The sequence below is a fragment of the Parasteatoda tepidariorum genome, chromosome 3, assembly GCF_043381705.1.
Source record: "Parasteatoda tepidariorum isolate YZ-2023 chromosome 3, CAS_Ptep_4.0, whole genome shotgun sequence".
In the NCBI taxonomy this organism is placed as follows: domain Eukaryota; kingdom Metazoa; phylum Arthropoda; class Arachnida; order Araneae; family Theridiidae; genus Parasteatoda; species Parasteatoda tepidariorum.
The window spans coordinates 78,588,648-78,608,610 of record NC_092206.1 but is presented as its reverse complement, the minus strand read 5'-3'; the positions used below and the strand labels follow the sequence as shown (position 1 = coordinate 78,608,610).

Genomic DNA, 19,963 nt, shown 5'->3' with positions numbered 1-19,963 from the left:
TTAATAAAATTTTCTATCTTTTAAGAAAATATTTATGTTTTTACAAAAAATTTTCTCTTTTAAGGAAATATTTCTGCTTTTTGTTAAAAATAGCAAATTTCATTTTTGAAATTTTACTAGTTAAATTTTGTATAACTTTAAATTACTAGTTGAATATTAACATTTCGAGGATTTTTGAAAACTTTTGATGATTTTAATATGCGTATATAGTTAAAATTGTTACTGTTTGTGATATAAAATTGATATTTGACAGAAAGATCATTTATTTATTTTGTTCTAAGTAATAACAGAGAACAATGGAAAAAATCGATATTAACTTTAAAACCCTAGCAATTTAAAAAAAATAATCTTTTTCTGTAGAATACTTTAACTTTTTTTATAATAGTTCATTGAGTTAATGTAGAGTGATATTCAATCAGCGTTCATTTTACTTTGTAGATATGTGACATAATGGAAAAATATTCACGCATAAAAAAAATCTGGTTCAACATTTGAAAATTCACTCTAATGAAAAAAGACTTTAAATGTCGTTTATGTGATAAGGCGTTTAATCGAAAGTGTAACTTGAATAGACTTTTAAAAACTCATGCAAAATCGAGAAACTTTCGAATGTGAAGAATGTAAAAAGACCTTTTTTCGAAATGATAATTTAAAGAGACACTTACTGACTCATTTAGTTTCGCACAAGTTTAATTTGTGTAGTGAATCTTTTAAGTTAAAATCTGATTTACTCAATCATATCCGATCCATTCGCGCACCGTCTTGTTCAAGAAAAAAGGGAGATAGATCATTCCACAAATAACAATAAAAAGATGAAAAAGAATTGTGAAAATGCATTAGAAGTGTTCAAGAAAGGGACTCTTATTCCAAGTGAGGTAGCATCATGATATTTACTTATATTCCTTGATGAAACGCATCCGAACAAATATTTTAAAACTTAATAACAACAAAATAAAAACAAAATATTTTAAAGCTTAAGTTATCTTATTTGCAAAAATCATTTTTAGCAGCAGTTAATAAAGCATCTAATTTAATTTCTTTTAAAAAAGCTTCACACAAAAAGTCTTTAAGCAGTTGTCTAAACACCCTTCGTTCATTTTGTTCATTATTAAAATCCTGAGCAATATTCTCCACACGTAAGTCCAAGCAAGATTCATTGAAATCATGAACACTGCACACAATCTAGTCAAGAAAGTCACCAGACCTGTCTACTGGCTTCAGAACTTTCTTCAGTCCAATATGTTTATACAACACAATTTGCAGGCAATCTTTCATAACAGGATTCGCTTAGTTGATGTCTGAATTCTTTGCAACCACTGGACACTGTTGATGGGTGGATTCTTGAAAAATGTTCAAAAAGTCCACGGACCTGTATTTTAAATTAATATAGCCGAATGTCACACTATCTCGACACTTCTGTAGTTCTCTCCACTGTTTGAAACTGATTTCCGTCTCGTGCTTGTATACGCGGCCACTTCTGCAGGTATATTCGTCCACTAGTAGATACTTTCTCTTGTCATTCATCAGCACATAAAATTTTTCACGGGGATTAGCTGGAGGGATCTCTTCCAAAGCCATGTTGATGTCTGCAATGCCGAGGATACAAGTCGGTGGACCATGACAGAAGCAAGCATTATACTGTTCAGGCTGTAGAGTTATACCATATCCTGAAGGATAGTATGAGTCTCCATATCAGTTAAACCCTCGTATTTGAATGGCTGATTTCTTGTTATACGTGCTGGCCAAAACGAATAAGTCCTCAGCAATTGGATAGTAATATTCTGGAAAGTTTACCTCCTGGAACAAACCTTTCCTCTTTAGTTCATCCTAATAAAATAAAAAGAAACATTTTTGAGTCACTAAGAACAACAATAAAATAAGTAACAACTATTAACGGAATATAATTATGTTTTAAACTTAACTTAATTACACCTTTCGATTAAAATAATATTAAAGAATTTTTGAAGTTAACTAAGTTTTGTCACATGCTCTTCTTAGCAACGAATAAGTGCTGGAAGTTACAATAAAACAATTCTATTACCAATAAATTTAAAAGCATAGTAAATAACAAAGAAATCAATAGTACTTACTTCAGTTTCAGCATGTTTTCTTTTTAAGCATCTGTCCATAACGACCTGGTGAGTCAAAAAACTTTCAAAACTTAATCGAGACACAACAGAAGAACAAGTGAAATACTAATATAAGAGGGGGAATTAAGTCACTCTATCCTTCTAGTTGCCAAACCATGAACTCTAACGACCAATCAGAAAAATATTAAACTGTCACACGCTTAACTATATACCAGCGCAAGTGAAAGGAACTGAATTCAACGCACACATCATAGACCAAGATCTAGTTTGTTATATCTTATCAGAATGACTCGCTCGGTAATCAGTAGTTGTGTTATCACACAAAACACGTCAAATCTTAGCACGTGTGTGTTCAGTACCGTTGCCATCCTGAGAAAGTTATAATAGCATTAAGAGGGGCAGAAATAATTATTTAATAACTGTCAAGGAGCGACGGAAAATATATCGATGAAATTGTAGGATGATATCGATATCAAATCCTTTTCATTTATACACGTGTTCAGAAAGCAAAAGTTCAACTTATTTACTCATATCTTAGCAAGCATTCGTAGGTCAGGGGTTATGATATCCAACTACTGACCCACGAAGGCTTTTTGATTGGCGTGAGTTCGATCTTCAGCATTAATTATATTTAATAAATAATATTAAAGCAGATTTAAATATTAAAATAGATTTAAAGTTATTTTATTTCTAACATCACATAGATGGCTCCACAACAGTAAAAGCATGATATCATTTAATTATTATGTAATAAAAGATAACGTCATTACTTCATAATATACAATTTCTTCCCCAAATAACAAAGTTCATGCGTATTGTCATCCTTAAAAACCAATATTAAAAATAATAAGTGTTGCCACCCTTAAAAAAGTAATAAATGAAAATAATATTTAACAAACCTAACTAAATTAAAAACAGAAACCGAAACTAACACTGCAAGCGGGCAGAAATAAGCATGAGAGCAGAAATTAGCAACTTCCGGTTTATAGGTGGCAGAAATAAACAACTTCCGGTTTATAGATGGACAGAAATAAGCAACTTCCAGTATAAAGGTGGGCAGAAATAAGCAACTTCCTGTTAGGGCAGAAATAAGCAACTTCCGGTTAGGGCAGAAATAAGCTCCAGTTGACTTTGGGTGATGACGTCACTTTCGTAGCACGAACCGCGCGGAAAACTACTCCCACGTTCTATAATAAGTATGAAGCACTATGTTGTACTTTATAATATGACTAATTGATCAAGCGTGGATAAGCCCAAACGTATTCGTTAAAGGTAATATACTTTGGAATTTACTCGTATTTGCAAAATAAAGTAAGTTATTTGCATTATTATGGTATTAAATAATAAAATGAATATGTTTATTGCTGCTAAAATTCCCATTATATGTTTCTTAGATTTAAAATAATTCATTTCAAATTTTAAAATAATTTAATCTATAATTGATAATGTAATGTAAACATGTAGTTATTAATTTTTCTAACAGAAAATAATGTTAATTCAAGTATTTTTTGTTTTCAAGATGCTAAGAAATAAGTAATTTTATACTTTAATATAATTAAATTAGTTTAGTTGACAAATTTATAAGTTTAAAAATACGACAAGTTTATTAATGTATTTAAAAATATGATTGAATGAACATCATAGATATCCTGTTATATATCAGTATTTTAATTAAATAATAATTTTTTTATATAAAAATAAAAATAAAATCAATATAATTTATATTTCTTAAATATCTATATTAATACGTGTTGAAAATCATGCAAAATAGCGGCTAACTAAATATTTGGAGTAACCAAAGTTATCCGTCCAGTTTTCAACTAAAAACCAATCATTACTAATATCATATGAATTTTTCCCTCATTAGTGTGATTGCGTAATAGAATAATTAAATCATAGATTAATTAATTATGTTACAAATTACGCATTAGATAAATAAATTCGTAATTTAACTAATTATGTAACAGTTTCCTTTATTAAAAGCAGATGACATTATACTATACGAATTCTCACATGAATAAAATTCTCGCGTCTACTATTTATGTTAGAATTTTTCAAAATGATGAAGCATTTAACAAAACCAAGCTCCCTAATTGTCGTCGGACGAAGCCTAGGAGGTTTTCCTCTTCATATAACGTGGGCACTCGCAAAGTCCTCTTCGAAGACATGTATTGTCTCAAGATCTAGGAGTTCCGTTCTTCGGGGTTCAAAAGTGACAAGACTACGTTGATAGCCGTACATCCGAACGACGGTGATAAATTAAATCTACAATTGATAAATATCTAATCTTATAAACTAATATTCATTGATTTAAAATTAATATACCTTTAATTCTAATAATTTTAATATTCACAGTAGACATACTTAATAAATACAATTTTTCTTTTAATATTAATTCAATTTATTGAATATTAATAAATTCATTTTGATTAGGATAATAATAATTATAGTTATTTATATCAACTATATTTACGTTAAGAAATAACTAAAATGAAGAGTTATTAATATATTCTTTTTCTAACATTTAAGTATAAATGGCGCCATTAGAGTAAAAGCATGTGCGTGATATCATATATTTATTATGTAATAAAGATGTCATTACTTCATTATACTTCATAATATACGAATTCACCCCAAAATAACAAAGTTTATAAGTACTGCCATCCTTAAAAACTAATATTAAAAATCATAAGTGTTGCCACGCTCAAAAAACTAATAAATTAAACAATAAACAGAAACTGGAACTAAAATCGACAACTATATACGGGCAGAAACAAGCATACGGGCAGAAAAAAGCAACTTCCGGTTTGAAAGCAGGCAGAACAGAGCAACTTCCGGTTTACGACATATTTCCGCTTTCCACCCGGGCAGAAAAACGCACCCTTTAATTTTCCATGATGACGTCACTTCCGCCCCCTATAACGCGTGGCCTACTACTAATCATGCATAATATAATGAAGGAGCCAAGCACATTTTAACTTTTAATCAGTTTTATACCACGCGACGCCATGCAACGTTCTGCCACGATACGTTATTCTGCGCTACGCCATGCCACATCATGTCATGCCATTCTTTTGGCCTAACAAGTCTCCCCATATCATACCAACCCCTGCAGTTTGTCAATAGACGTCTTCGTGACGTCCTATTTTTTCTAAATTAATTATTTTATTTTTCTCATCAACTGAGTACAGTATACGGCAACCACGATTTATTTTAAGAGATAATAAACCTTCCAATTTTCCACGCTTTTTACTGGCGCCACCGCTTTTGCCGCTCTCATTGTATTTTTTTTGCAAGCCTTTTTTCATTTCATTCACCTTGGTTTCGAAATGTGGATGGCTTGTCAAAAACCGTAATTTCATCTTTTGATAGGTTGTGGTTTCATTCACAATCCAGACGTTCATATGATTGCACGCCAACATTATTATATCTTTATTTATCATTAATCGCATTTTTCGGCTGCTATGTCTATTAACAATATTTTCCATGCAACGCCATGCAACGTTGTGCCACGATACGTTATTCTGCTCTACGCCATGCCACATCATGTCATGCCATTCTTTTGGCCTAACAAGTCTTCCCATATCATACCAACCCCTGCAGTTTGTCAATAGACGTCTTCGTGACGTCCTATTTTTTCTAAATTAATTATTTTATTTTTCTCATCAACTGAGTACAGTATACGGCAACCACGATTTATTTTAAGAGATAATAAACCTTCCAATTTTCCACGCTTTTTACTGGCGCCACCGCTTTTGCCGCTCTCATTGTATTTCTTTTGCAAGCCTTTTTTCATTTCATTCACCTTGGTTTCGAAATGTGGATGGCTTGTCAAAAACCGTAACTTCATCTTTTGATTGGTTGTGGTTTCATTCACAATCCAGATGTTCATATTGATTGCACGCCAACATTATTATATCTTTATTTATCATTAATCGCATTTTTCGGCTGCTATGTCTATTAACAATATTTTCAATATATATCAATTTTATTATGCTGAACGGGTTTTTAACAAGGTAAACCATTTATTTTACTATTGAAATCTATTAATTTATATTTTAATTTTATAATCTTAGCAGAATCTGAATCTCAGGAATCTCTGAAATTATTTTAATTTAATAGTAAATTGGTATACTGATGCCCATTCGGGATTCGAACCCAGGACCTCCAGGATGGAAGCGCGGTAGCTTAACCACTATACTGTATGGGCAACTCTCAAGCTCGATATCACTTATTTATAAGCTTTAAAAGTTTGACGTCGTTTACTTCACGTTCTAAATTGTTACCGTCAACAGCTAGAAGTTTTTTTTTTTTATGGCAAGTTGATCCTTATTCTATATTTCCACTTTTGTTTCATTATGGATTATTAAAAATCTTGGAACATTAACATCTTTTGATCGATTTGAAAGACAAAATACAATACAATACAGTATGTTTTCAAGTAAAGAAAACAAATAGATTTGAAATTCATAAAGCAGCAATTATAAAGATAATTTTCTAAATATTACAGAATTTATAATTTGACACTTCCTTAAATACTATTAATTTTTAAAAAAATATTACAATGATTTATTATGGTAGAATGTTATGCTACAACTAAGAGTGAAGTGTGGAAACGTTTTAAAAATTGAACATGAAAAACGGTTATTTTTAAAATTAAATCAGTTCTTAGAAAAGTCCATTTTGTAGAATGGAACTTTTAAATAAAAGAATAAATGTAGCGCTTCAATCTATATTTAAAGTTTTTTTTTAAGAAACTTGGCTTTAACACCGTAATTTATTTTATGAATAAATGTAGTGCTGCCATCTATATTTAGGGTTTTTTAAGAAAATAACCTTGTCTTAAGCTCCGTAATTAATTTTAAAACTTTTATTCATATTTCTTTTTAGAAATGAAATCAATCCTTTTTCATTGTGGTTTATACTTTACATTCAGGTAACATTGGCGCAAGCTCGAAACCCGCTACGGCAATAATGCTTTTTAAAGCAGTATAAAACCTTAGGGGCTCCATCATTTTAATTTATAATTTCTTCGAAGAGGCATTTTCAGTTTTCGAAAATTTTTAAAATTTTTTAACTTAGATGATTAATTTCTAATTGTAGAGTTGTTTAGTTCATGTGATTTGTCAAATTTTGTAAACCTAGCTTAAATACTTATCGAGATATGCACATTTTTATGAAAAACTAATTTTTTTGTCTGTTTTAAACAAAATTTATGGAGCAATTTAAACTTGAATACAAAAATTTTGGCTTAAAATTTGAAAAAGGTTCTCTCAAAACTAATCAAGAACTGACTACTGAAAGTGATTCTTTTATAACTGTGCATGGGAAAATAAATAAATAAATAAAATAAGATAAAATCCCCCCCCCACCCCATAATTTTGTAGAGAACTGTATTTGAAAAGTAATGAAAAATTATTATTTTAATATCTTAAAAAGGTAAAAAGTGTCGAGCAATTTTCTATGTAGTTTTTGTATTTTTCATATTAAAGCTCAAAGGGATGAGGGGTTTTCTACAAATTTTGTTGTGTAGAATTGCAAATGACACTACCTTACAACCGGACAGCAACAACCTTTATTTCAAAAAGTACACAAATTACATAGCTAATTGATTGAAACTTTTTACGTTTTCTATGATATTCAAATAAGACTATTTTTATTAATTGCCAAATAAGATTTACTGCAAAATTATGAAAAAAAATTTTAAAAAAACTTTCGAGCATGCGCAGTGCAATGGAATTACTTTAAATATTCATAGATTGTATAGTTTTAAGCTATCCACTCACAAATTTTTTTTTTTTAATTTTTTTTAATTTTGATTTGTTTGTTTTTTTAATTTTGATTGTAAATTTTATTTAATTTTAATGAATATTTTTAAAGCTATACCAAAACAACGTTAGAAAAAAAAAAAATTTTATTATAAAAATGTCCATAGCTCAATAAATATTTAAGCAAGAATTACAAAATTTTATGTGGTTAGAAATGCATGAATAAACTATTATAAAGTTAATTTTATTAAATATTATAGAATTTAGAATTCGACATTTCCTTGCTTAATTTAATAATTTGCTTAATTTTTTAAAAAAATATTACAATCATTAAATATGGTAGAATCTGATGCTACAATGTTAAGTGCATTGTTGTTTTTGAACATGAACCACAGTAATTTTTCAAATTAAAAACAGTTCTTCAAAAAGACCATTTTGTAGAATAGAAATAGCAACTTTAAAATGAAAGAATTAATGTAGTGCTGCCATCTATGTTTAAAGGTTTGACAAAAAATTGTAAATACGTCAAATGAAATTGTAAAATAAAAATTTCTATTCAGATTTCTTATTGGCAATGATGTCAAGCCATCATTATTGTGGTTTATACGTTACATTGCATACTGTAATGGATGAGGGATTTTTAGATTTTGAAAATTTTTTAAATTTCTGAAGGAAAATTCAGAGGATTATTTTGTATTTGTAGAGTTGTGATTTTAAATTTTTATGATAGACCATGTGATTTTAAATTTTTTTAAGCCTAGCTTAAATATTTATCGAGATGAGGACATTTTCATGAAAAACTAATTTTTTTATCTTATTTTTTTTCAATAAAATTTATTATGATACAAATACTTTGCTTTGAAATGTGAAAAACTTTCGTTTGAATCTCCGCAGAAATAAGCACCCTTTTACTTTCCATGATGACGTCACTTCCGCCCCCTATAACGCGTGGCCTGTTACTATGATTGAAAATTACTTCTTGGCACGAACAGATAAATATGCATGCCTATGTTAATTGAATTTTCCAATTTTCCGAATTTATTAAGGTAAACATTTAAAAAAATATGACTAGTACTTTTTGTCTACAGGTTTTTTTTTTCTACTCATCAAATAATTATGTAAAAAAAAATTTATTCTCTTTCTAATATGAGACATTTTCATGATTTCTGAAAAGCAAACAATTACAGAAAGACTTATTTTCCTCAAAAATGTTCGTGCATAAAACAAATTAACTAAATATAAAGGAGGCAATGTTGTGAGCACATAAAAATAATTCCAATCATTAAACTGTTTCGTGACTATAAGTGCATATGCAGACATTGTGATATTTTATTTGTTATTATACCCATTTAATAATTACTTTGGAAAAACTCATTTCATAAGAAGAATACTTTAATAAAAGGTATAACAGTTCGTTAAAAATACAAGGTATCATTTTTTGAGACATTTAAAATTGAATATAATAATATATATAATATAGAATACAAATAGAACATAAAAATAGAATATTAAAATTGAATATTTTAAATCTATACTAGTAATACGTAAATAATGAATATAAAATATAGAATTACTAAATTAAAATAAATTTTGAGGCATTGTTTCGTGACTTTTATTTTGTGATGGGCCTTCATTCTTGGTCAATAAGCAGTGAACTCTCTTCTTTTCTAATTTCGATCGGTGAGAACACACTCCGCAGTATTTTGAAGGGTTTGATTTAAAATTTTTTCGATAGAAATGTCTCTTTTAAAAATAGGAAATAGAAACTGTAGTGCTGCCATCTATACTAAATATTTATAAGTAATTTAAACAAAGCCAAAAAATGTGTTCTTTTTCTACGATAGATCTCGTTTCTGATACCTTTTAATTGATTAAATTTAGAATCTCTTATTCTCAGAGGACGTTAGAGCACTTCAAATTATGTTATAAAAACCTACATATATTTTTAAAACAAATATTGTTATATGACAAAATATAGATTTCGAATCACGTCGGCCAAATGGTTCTTCAAAAATGAAAATTAAAAGATACAAAAATTTTGAAATCTCTCTTTCGAAATTTTGTAACTCATAAATTATTTGGCAGATTTTGTTTAAATATTGTTTTTTTGTCATTTAATTTTACATATCTAAAATGATTGAAAAAACATACACCTTTCATATTAAATTTATTTCGAACATAACTAAATAAAACGATTGCAATTAATAAATTAGTATTTAAAGCTATTTTTTTACAAGGCCTGATTTTTCTACTAACAAGAGAATTTTATAATTGCATGAAAAAAATTTCTGTTCCCCTCAAAAATGTATCGAACTATGGTGAAATACGATAGAAGAGAAATTATCACAAAAGGGTCTCAAATTCAAACTGCTTTTCTGATTAAGTTATTGGGATCATATTTTCCAAATCATTATTTCTTGTTTTCTATAATTTTGATTGCAAAAAAAATAAATTCCAAATCTCGTAATAAAAAAAAAATATGTTTAGTCAAAAAAACTCTGCCCGATTTCGTAACCTAATCAATAATCAGAACCAAATAATTAACATATTTGAGGTCAAACTATTGGCCATAAAATTTGGTAATTAGACTACCTATCCTACTAAGCATTTTAAATATAAATGAAATTAAAGTGTATATCAAAAGGATTATTAAAAAGAGAAACTAAACATTTCGAATTTACCCTCGTTTCAGAAATATAGAATGGCATTTATTTAAAAAATTTTTATGTTGCCAAATTTCTTAAAATAAATTTCATAACACAAGGATAGAATGACACTAATTCAGCTAAATAAAATGGAAGGAAAAAAAATTTAATAATGTTTGGTTCAAAGGCGAAATTAAATTTTAACTTGACGTTGAGGATAGAGCGAGCTATATGATTTATTTATTTATCTATTTATTTATTTATTTTATTTTTTTATTTATTTTATTTATTTGTCTCTGTGCCAGAATTATCCTCTTGAATTGTCAATTATTTCGGTTGAAAGTTCAAAATACAGCGTGTCTAAGCAATTATCGACGGTCAGATTTACTATTCTTTCGAACTCAACTCATGTATTAATTTTGTTGTAGCAATATAAAAGAAAAAATTTACGTTAATGACTACCACAAAAAAGAAGTCATTTGCCTCTAGTATCGCAAGCATGTCAAAAATGTAAATTGATTTGGAATATCTGCAGTTATTTTTAAGGCTTGGAGACCCCCATCTTCTGCCCTCTCCACTCGCCATCCCACATGACTGCTGCTTCCCCCCCCCTTTAAAGTAGTTATTTTAAAAAAATGAATAAAATTTTTTTTTATAAAGTATATAATTATTACATTTTTAAGAGAGATCATTTCGTTAGTATGTTAATCGTAACGAAATAAGAGATTACCTTTATGAGGGAAAAACCCAACTGTATTAGAAATTTCTTTTTTACTTAGTAATACAGAGTGTGTTACGGAATGAAAAATATTAAGTAGGAAGCTATTACTTCTTTACACTTTATAATAATAAACTTATATTGTTTAGTAAGTCAAATAGGAAAGAGTTCTTCTTATTATTATCTAGTATTTATTTATTTTACACTATATTTATTTACTTTCGGTTGATTTTAATATCAAATCAAGCAAGAGCTTTTTGAATTAAGTCTCTGTGGGAGAAAAATAAATGCTTCTACAATAATGGATTTTAATGATTTAAAGCCAAATTGGTGAAAAAAAAAAGGATCAGGTTTCGAACCTGAGTTATTGCCGCCACAACGCAATGAACTAACCACTATACTAACACGGCTTCAAGGTGCGGGTTGTTTTCTAAGAAGAAATTTAAATAATTTTTATTATTTAACTATTAAAGCGAGAAGCCGCTTTGCAAGCTCTAAAATTGTTTTGTTTTAGATAATAGAGGCAGCACTACTGTAAAACTTTTATCTCTAAATGTTTCGCCATGTTATTTGTGTCCAAATTTTAGAATCAAAGAAACATTATTTTTCTTGAAATAATTTTTTTCTTTTCGAATTTGTATTTTATAATTTTGTATTTCTAAAAGATATTCTAGACAATGCAGTTCCAGTAACCTATGGAATCTGCCTACTTTTCAATCATAAGTCGAAATTTTTTAATTTAAAAATATGTTTTATAAAAGTGATTAAAAAAAAACTTTTTTGATTTAAGTTTTTAAAAATACGACCTCTGTAATTTGAAAACGATATACCTTTTAAAATTCGACATATTTTCAAAAAACACTTATATTTGTACAATTCCAATTACGCAATTCTTTATGCATGAAAGAAATATATGCGCTTCTCCTTGATCAGAAGCTCACTCTGAATTACTTTGAATTTTCAACAATAGAGGGTACACATAATACCTTTAACAGAATTGACATAGAGGGTATGATGCCACCTCCAAATGCAACCATATTTTTTGGACACTTAAGTTATTAGATTTTGAGGATCATGGTTGAGAAATTAGTATATTTAAATAAACATTATCATATCATTAAGCATATCATTCATTAACATAATCATTTTCTCAGCATTCGGCTTAGTTACCATAACAGTTTATATGTTGCGCAGAAAATTTTGAGAGGTAATTAAGCTGACAACCAAAGACGGTTATTAATGAAAGATCTCAATTTCAACGTGTACACAAATATAAACAGGGTTGCATATCGTGTCATATTCTACGTGATTATTGTCCAAGTACAATGATAGGAATAAGTTGCATACATATTTTCGACATTGAAGCAATGACTTTAGAAAAATAAGAGAATTTGTAAATAGAGAATTGTAATAGATTTGAAAAATAGAGAATTTGCTTTAATTTGCTGTCTTTCGCCTAATAAATCAAAGTAATATTATTATTAGTTTTATAATTGTTGATATTATTATCATTATTTGTTACATCTTTAACAGCAGCTTTGAATTTTTAGCCATAGAGGATATACATAGCACCTTAATTAAAATTGAATTGACATAGAGGGTTGGACATTGCTTGCAAAAGTAACCATAATTTTTTTTTTATGCTCAAGGTACTTGGATTTGAGGATCCTGGTAGAAGAATTAGAATATTTAAATAAACAGCTGTGTTAAGCATTCTTTTTGATTACCATTAAATTTATATATTGTACATGATAATTCTGAATGGTAATTAATCTGGTCGCTAAAGATGGCTATTAATGAAAAATATCAATTTTAACGTATACACAAAGATAAACAGGGCTGTGTGTCTTGTTATATTTGACGTTATTATCATTCAAGTACAATGATAGGAATAAGCTTCTTAAGTAGTATCTTTAATTTTCTACTTTGAAGCAACGGTTTTTAAGAAGCAAAATTAATCGAATCATAAGAATCAATGTATTCAATGAAAAATCTTTCTTAATATCGTCATCAAGAATTTAAAAAAAGACTTCAAAATAGAAAACTGTGCAGAAAACCAGCAATAAGAATTTAATTATCAGCATTTAAATGGATTATTTTTAATGCCGACATAGCAGCTAAATATTTTCCAATGCATTCCTTGTCTGGTATCGGCATCACATATCTATTGAAGGAATTATTATTATATTAAGCTATAATAACATAATAAGAAATATATTAATAACTCATTTAGCATGTTTATATTTAAGGAAAACTTGATAAAAGAAGTGCTAAGGAAACAAAGTCACATATTCACTCCATTAAATAGAAAACTATTTTAAAATGGCCAGCAATGCACCTGGAGTGTTCAACTTAAACAGGTTCCACAGCATTAAATATTAATATAATAATTAAGAATTTAAAAAAAAAAGAAAATTGGAATGTCAAGTATTGGAGCTAAGTGGTGGTTAGCGTATTTGCCTACCAACAGAAAAATAAGAGTTCGAATTCCGGAGGCGCATTTATGTACATCTTCCATTTTTTGGAGAAAAATACATTAAAGAAAAAAGTAAAAAAAGAAAAGATCGAATGTGTGTATAAAAGAAATAAAAAAAACTCTTAACCTCATACATTATTTCTAAATTATAATGAATTGTTACCCTCTGATAAGCTCTTATTCTTTAGTAGAAGGGATAAATATTGAGAAAAGGTATTACAATTAAAAAAAAATTAATATCAAAAAGAGCGCTACTCGGAAAATTTGATTTATAACTATCCGAGAGCACAATGTACATAAAGATGAAAAAACTTTTCTCGAAGAATTTCCTCAATACCAAGGAAAGGTTAAGCAAATTGAAGAAAGTGCAGAAAAAAAGCTAGTGCACCAATTAAAAATAAAAAACTCACTCCTCAATAATAATCTACAAAAGTAACATTTTAATGTAATATTTTTCTTAAGCTTAATAAATTAAACAAACTTTTACAGTAATTATATATTTTAAAAAATTTTCCATCATTTTCAGAAAATAGGGGTAGAAGAAATAAGATTTTTTTTTCAAATGAATTTTTTTTACTACCATGGCTCATCAGCAATGTAAGTAATAATATTTAGTTCTAAAACTTAAAGTGGTTTAGTTCTTAAATTAAAGTGAAATTTAAGAAAATAGAGTCATTCAAGTACTAAACAAACTTATTTTTGACAAAAATTTTTGTCCGCAAAAATTTTTTTTCAACTAATTTTTTAATTATGCAAATATTTCTATTTTCTAAAGAGCTTAAGTATAAATTGTATAAAAGGAAGATTGGGAAGACAAATTATATGACTGAATTTCAACCTGCAGGCATTTCTGTTTTTAAAATTATCAATAGAAGGGCCTTCTTTTCAAAACAACTGTATGACGTTGTACGCAAATAGGTTATTTAATTCTTTTAATTCCTTAGATTATAGTTTAGAGAACTTATAATAAATTATTAAATAATATTCTGGAAAGTATTAGCTGTGCTTCAAAGTGCATAACAAACTGTTAGAAACTAACTGGTAGTGGGTCAACTAGCTTTTGCTGCAAAACAATTTTTTTGGTATTGTAGTGAAAGATTCTATTCTATAACAGGTGCAGGAATCAGACTTTTTTCGAAATTTTATAATTATATTATCGACGTGAGGGGAATTTCCTGACTTAAATGGAATATTGGGACGATAAATTAACGAAGAACGTGCTTGAATTTGATATCAATACGGAAAACTTTTATTTTTTTTTTTAATTTGTAATGACACGGAAAAAAAGCTAAATCATTGTTTTCTGTTTTAATTGTGTTCGCCATTAGTCTGATGATTTGTATCAGACATTATTACTTATCACAACAGAAAATTGGACGGCAAAATTGGACAACGGAGAATTAGACAATAATACAATGGGAAGGGAATATAATGATGATGATAATACTAATAAAAAAGTTCGAAGTGGTGATTATAGGAAATTTTACCGATTCAAGTAATCTATGATCAAATTTTATCTATCAACACTTCTATGATTTTTTATTTTAACTTATGCCAGTTAAAATATTCAATGAGCCCCCTAGGAATATATACATAAATATTTACTTTTTGGACAACAATCTAACAAATACAAAAATCTTTGACATAGCAGCTACTATTCACTATTAATCCACTTGTTAAAAGTCAAGAATTAAGATGCGATGAAACTTTTTAGTCAGAATTAACAAGTTTTTAGTGTTTAAAATTGTAATTAATTTATCATCTACTTTATTTTAACTCTAATTCATATTGGTGAGCATGATTTTTAACTAATGCAACTTTATTAAATATCAAATCAAATTAAGACATATTTGAATTTATTTCATTATCTTAAAGTGACTGACCAATCTTAATATTCGTACAGATATCTAATTTAAAATTTATTTTTTGTGATAAAATAATAAAAAAACAGCTGCATTTGAGTTACGGCTATTTTTTTTGCTCTAATTTAGGCACAAACGATCAATTATAAGTGCTTTTTAATCTATTAGAATTGTTTCTGTTTTCAATGTAAAAGTTAAAGTAATGAAAAAACAGCTTATAAACTAATTAAATTATAGCAGTTAATAAAAATTTTATATACTTTTGTTGTATTATGCTCACTTTCCTACAAGGAATTGTGTTATATACTTTTGAGACGCTGCAGATGATTTTATAATTTGCTTGTATCAATCTCTTAAAAAGGTCCTGGAAGTTTATTAGAGTCGATTCTTTACTTTAAACGCGTTCAAGGCAGTAGCTGTAGTGTGAGAAAAGCTTCAAATTTTGTAATATCTGATTATTATAATTTCGTTTACTTGAAATTTAAAAATCATTTATATTAAAATTATCTGAAAATTATGTACAAAGATGCACCTCTGAAACGGAAGCTCTTTGATTGCAATAAAAAAATTACATTAAATTACATACCGGTTTAAAGGATTCGACCTATTCATCAATAGATGGTCTTATGATTTGCTGCGCTATTTAAAAATAATGTTGCGATACAACAATATTTTTCTCTAGTATCAACATGTCAAGTTTTTTTTAAACATATTTATTACATTCTATTTCTTATGTTATTTTTATACCATTTACACAAATATAGTGCATATAACAAATTAATAAAAGTACATTTAAGTTAAGCTTTTGCTGCAATATCAGTATACATTCAAGAAACTTTTTAAAGAAACTTATGCATGTCTTTAACAGGATTTTTACAACCTGAAAAGGATTAATATTGCTATGAAGAGGAAAAATTTGTTCATCAACAGAACAAACAACTGCTGTCAAAACACAAAATTCATTACGAAAGGATCTTCAGTTCACGAAATTGTTTATGATGTTAAGTAAGACTTGAATCCAATATAAATAAAAGCACAGTTGATTAGTTGCATTCCGAAAGCTGAAATAATATAACGAATTCTCAAAAGAATTTTTATTGCCATAAACATTATATCAAAATCCTACGAAATAATATTATCAATAATAAATATATAAATGATATTGTTCTAAGTAAATAGTATTACAGAAATAGGATGATGGTAACTAAGAAAGTAAATTTGTCTTAAAAAGCTTTTTTTTCAATACAGGAGGGATGTTCGAAATTGATCAAAAATTTAAGTTTTAGTTAGACGATATAATGGGTTTGTTTTACACATGGCGTATGAAATTAATTATATTATTTTGGCAAAAATTATTAATAAAGGTTTTATTGTAAAACGTGAAAATTGTAATAGTGATTATTATTTACGTTATTTACGTTACGTTACCATATACGTTACTACTTTTACACTAACTATTAGGAAATAAACACATTCAGAGGACCTTTGAATCGAACGTCAAAGGTCATTTAAAAATCTTCGAAAAAAGACTATTTTCTTAGATTTCTGACCGTCAAAATTTACTAGTGCCAACAGTGAACCACCAAGATATTTATACTTCTATAAATATGTATCAATCAGTAGTAACTAAAAAAAATAAATCTGATTGATCATGAATTTGACTCTAAAGTAGCAAGAAACTGTAATTTTGCAGAACTTTCAGATACATTAACTGCCTTCGCCAAAATTCGGAAAGTTGAATGAAGTTTGCCAGAAAGAAGCAGTGAGTCTAGCAGAAACAAAATCAATTTACAGACATTATGGTTACTGATTCAACATTTTAATAATATGGCGCAAAAGTTTAAACCCATACCTGAATAAATAAATATAGGTGTAGTTCTGGGAAAAATATAAATTATTTATAAAAAATGTGGTTTAGGCACAATATAAACTGCTGTTTGTAGAAAATGCAACACCATGAAGGAATCATCAGAATCAAATGAAATTCGCAGCAAATGTCAATTATAGGATATTATGCAAATTAATAAAGTTTCAGAGCCATCGCGCGTGCGTGGCGCGCGCAGCGCCCTCTGAATTGATGCTGAAAGCGTATAAATAAAGTGCTGTAGCGGGACGTTGAAAATAGTCTATGATTATTTGTTAGTGGCAAACGTTTAGTGAGACCTGAGTATGCCTCCACGACGGAAGAATAAGAAATTCAAGCAACTTACGGAGTTTGAACGAGGGAGGATAATCGGCCTTCGAGAAGGAGGATTTTCCTATCGCGCAATAGCAGCTCGTATGCAGCGGAACAGTTCCACAGTGATGCGAGTTTGGAAGCAGTGGACCGACGAGCACCGAACAACTCGAAAAACAGGCACTGGACGACAGAAGGTGACGTCAGAGCGCGATGATCGACACCTGCTCCGCATGGCGGTGAATGATCGCACAGCTTCCTCCAGGCAGCTGGCAGCACATTGGTCTACTGCTACAGGTGTACAATTGTCGGCTTCGTCAATTCGTCGTCGTCTGCTGCGCCGTGGATTGCGTGCAAGGGTGCCATTATACAGGATTCCCCTCACGGCGGATCATCGACGGCTGCGTCGGCAGTGGGCTCTTGAGCACAGAGACTGGCGAGCTGATTGGCACCAAGTTGTCTTTTCAGATGAATCACGCTTCAATTTGTGGACCCATGATGGCCGTGTTCGTGTTAGACGTTATGCCGGTCAACGCTGCCTTCCTGAGTGTATTATTGAACGACATAGTGGTCGAACACCCGGAGTTATGGTCTGGGGTGCGATTTCGTATCATGGACGATCCAATTTGATACGAATTGAGGGTAATCTCAATAGCAACAGATACGTCCGTGAAGTGCTACAGCCCGAAGTCGTTCCTTTCCTTCAAGGCATCCCTGGAGCTATCTTTCAGCAGGATAATGCACGCCCACATGTTGCGCGGACTGTTAGAGACTTCTGTTCAGCACAACGCATGCAACTTCTTCCTTGGCCTGCTTATTCGCCGGATATGTCGCCTATTGAGCACGTGTGGGATATGGTTGGTCGGCGTCTCACTCGTGATCCGCGTCCTGCAGTTTCCAAAGACGAACTTTGGTTGCGCATACAAGCGATATGGAATTCTCTTCCTCAAGCAGATATTCAACATCTGTTTGACTCCATGCCACGTCGTATAGCAGCACTTATTGCAGCGCGTGGTGGCTGCACCAAATACTGATTTCGGACGCTTAATTTGTTTCTTTTGTTTTGAAAATTTCATCATTTATTTGTATCAGTACAAGTCGTTTCTGCATTAAATTTCATTTGATTCTGATGATTCTTTCATGGTGTTGCATTTTCTACAAACAGCAGTTTAAATATATGAACACCTTCCTCCTAGGTGAGCTGTAGTCTCAATCTAATACTTTCTACAAGAGAGGACGCAACTTCATTTATACTTCATTTATACTTCCCTTATACCAGAATTAATAGCAGAATTAATAGCTGCCCTTGCATCGGAAAGGTCCTGGGTTCGAATCCCGGGCAAGACATGGATGTTTCTTTCTCTGTCTGTGTGTTCTATATCCTTTCTCCTTTGTGTGTGAATGTGCCCCGCCCTATGAACGGGTTGTGATTGTGTGAATGGCGTGGCAGAAGTCGAATTCCTGGCCATAGATGGCGCCACTGAAAAACAGCAACAATCGTACCCCCACTGATAAACAGGCATACGACAAAAAAAAATAGTAATACCAATAAAAACCAGTAAATGGTCATATGTAAATTTATGATATGAAAATTTATTCTTTATTTTGTGTAATGGGGTAGATGGTTTTACGATTTCTCGTGATTTCCTTTTCTTTCATTTACATCAAACAAACTGGTTTTCTACTAGATGTTCCGGTCCAAGGCAGGAGACTTTGCTTGTAATTTATTTATATATATATATTTTTTTTTACGCTGAATAGAACACTAATAGAATTTTCTCGAAAAAAAAATAGTTAAACATCATTTTCTTTAATTGTTATTTTACCATATTTAAACAAAGCAGTCAAATAATGATAAATAAGATGGTAGGAAAATTGTTAACTGTGAGAAAAATAGTTTATTAACTGTTTTTACCTTATACGGTTAAACAACCAGAATTTTATCGTACCTACTAAGCCCACCTGATGAAACCACATAGTTTCTTGTAACTACGTACATATTATAGCCGAGAAGGCTAGTCTGTCAATCCCATTATCGACAGAAAATGGATTCGAGTCCTAGCGTTGGCACCACATTATTTCCCCTATTCCCTTCAACATATGAAGACTTTTCAGTGTCCTGCACTATTTTATTTGTGTCCTACAATCTCCTATGTCCATTATCTAATGAAATGCCTAGCAAAAAAGAAAAGCCAGTTACATATACATTTGTTCTGCTTTGAAACCGT

General features: G+C 29.8%; 1 protein-coding gene across 3 annotated transcripts in view; it reads right to left on the bottom strand.

Annotated features, from left to right (window-relative positions):
- Positions 1-16,570, bottom strand: part of LOC107453740 (GATA zinc finger domain-containing protein 13-like) — a 67,986-nt gene extending 51,416 nt beyond the window's left edge. For all 3 annotated transcript variants that reach the window (XM_071178878.1, XM_071178877.1, XM_071178879.1), the window contains exon 1: positions 16,146-16,570. The gene's annotated coding sequence lies outside the window, so the exon portion shown is untranslated. The remainder of the gene's footprint in view (positions 1-16,145) is intronic.
- Positions 16,571-19,963: the final 3,393 nt, after the last annotated feature.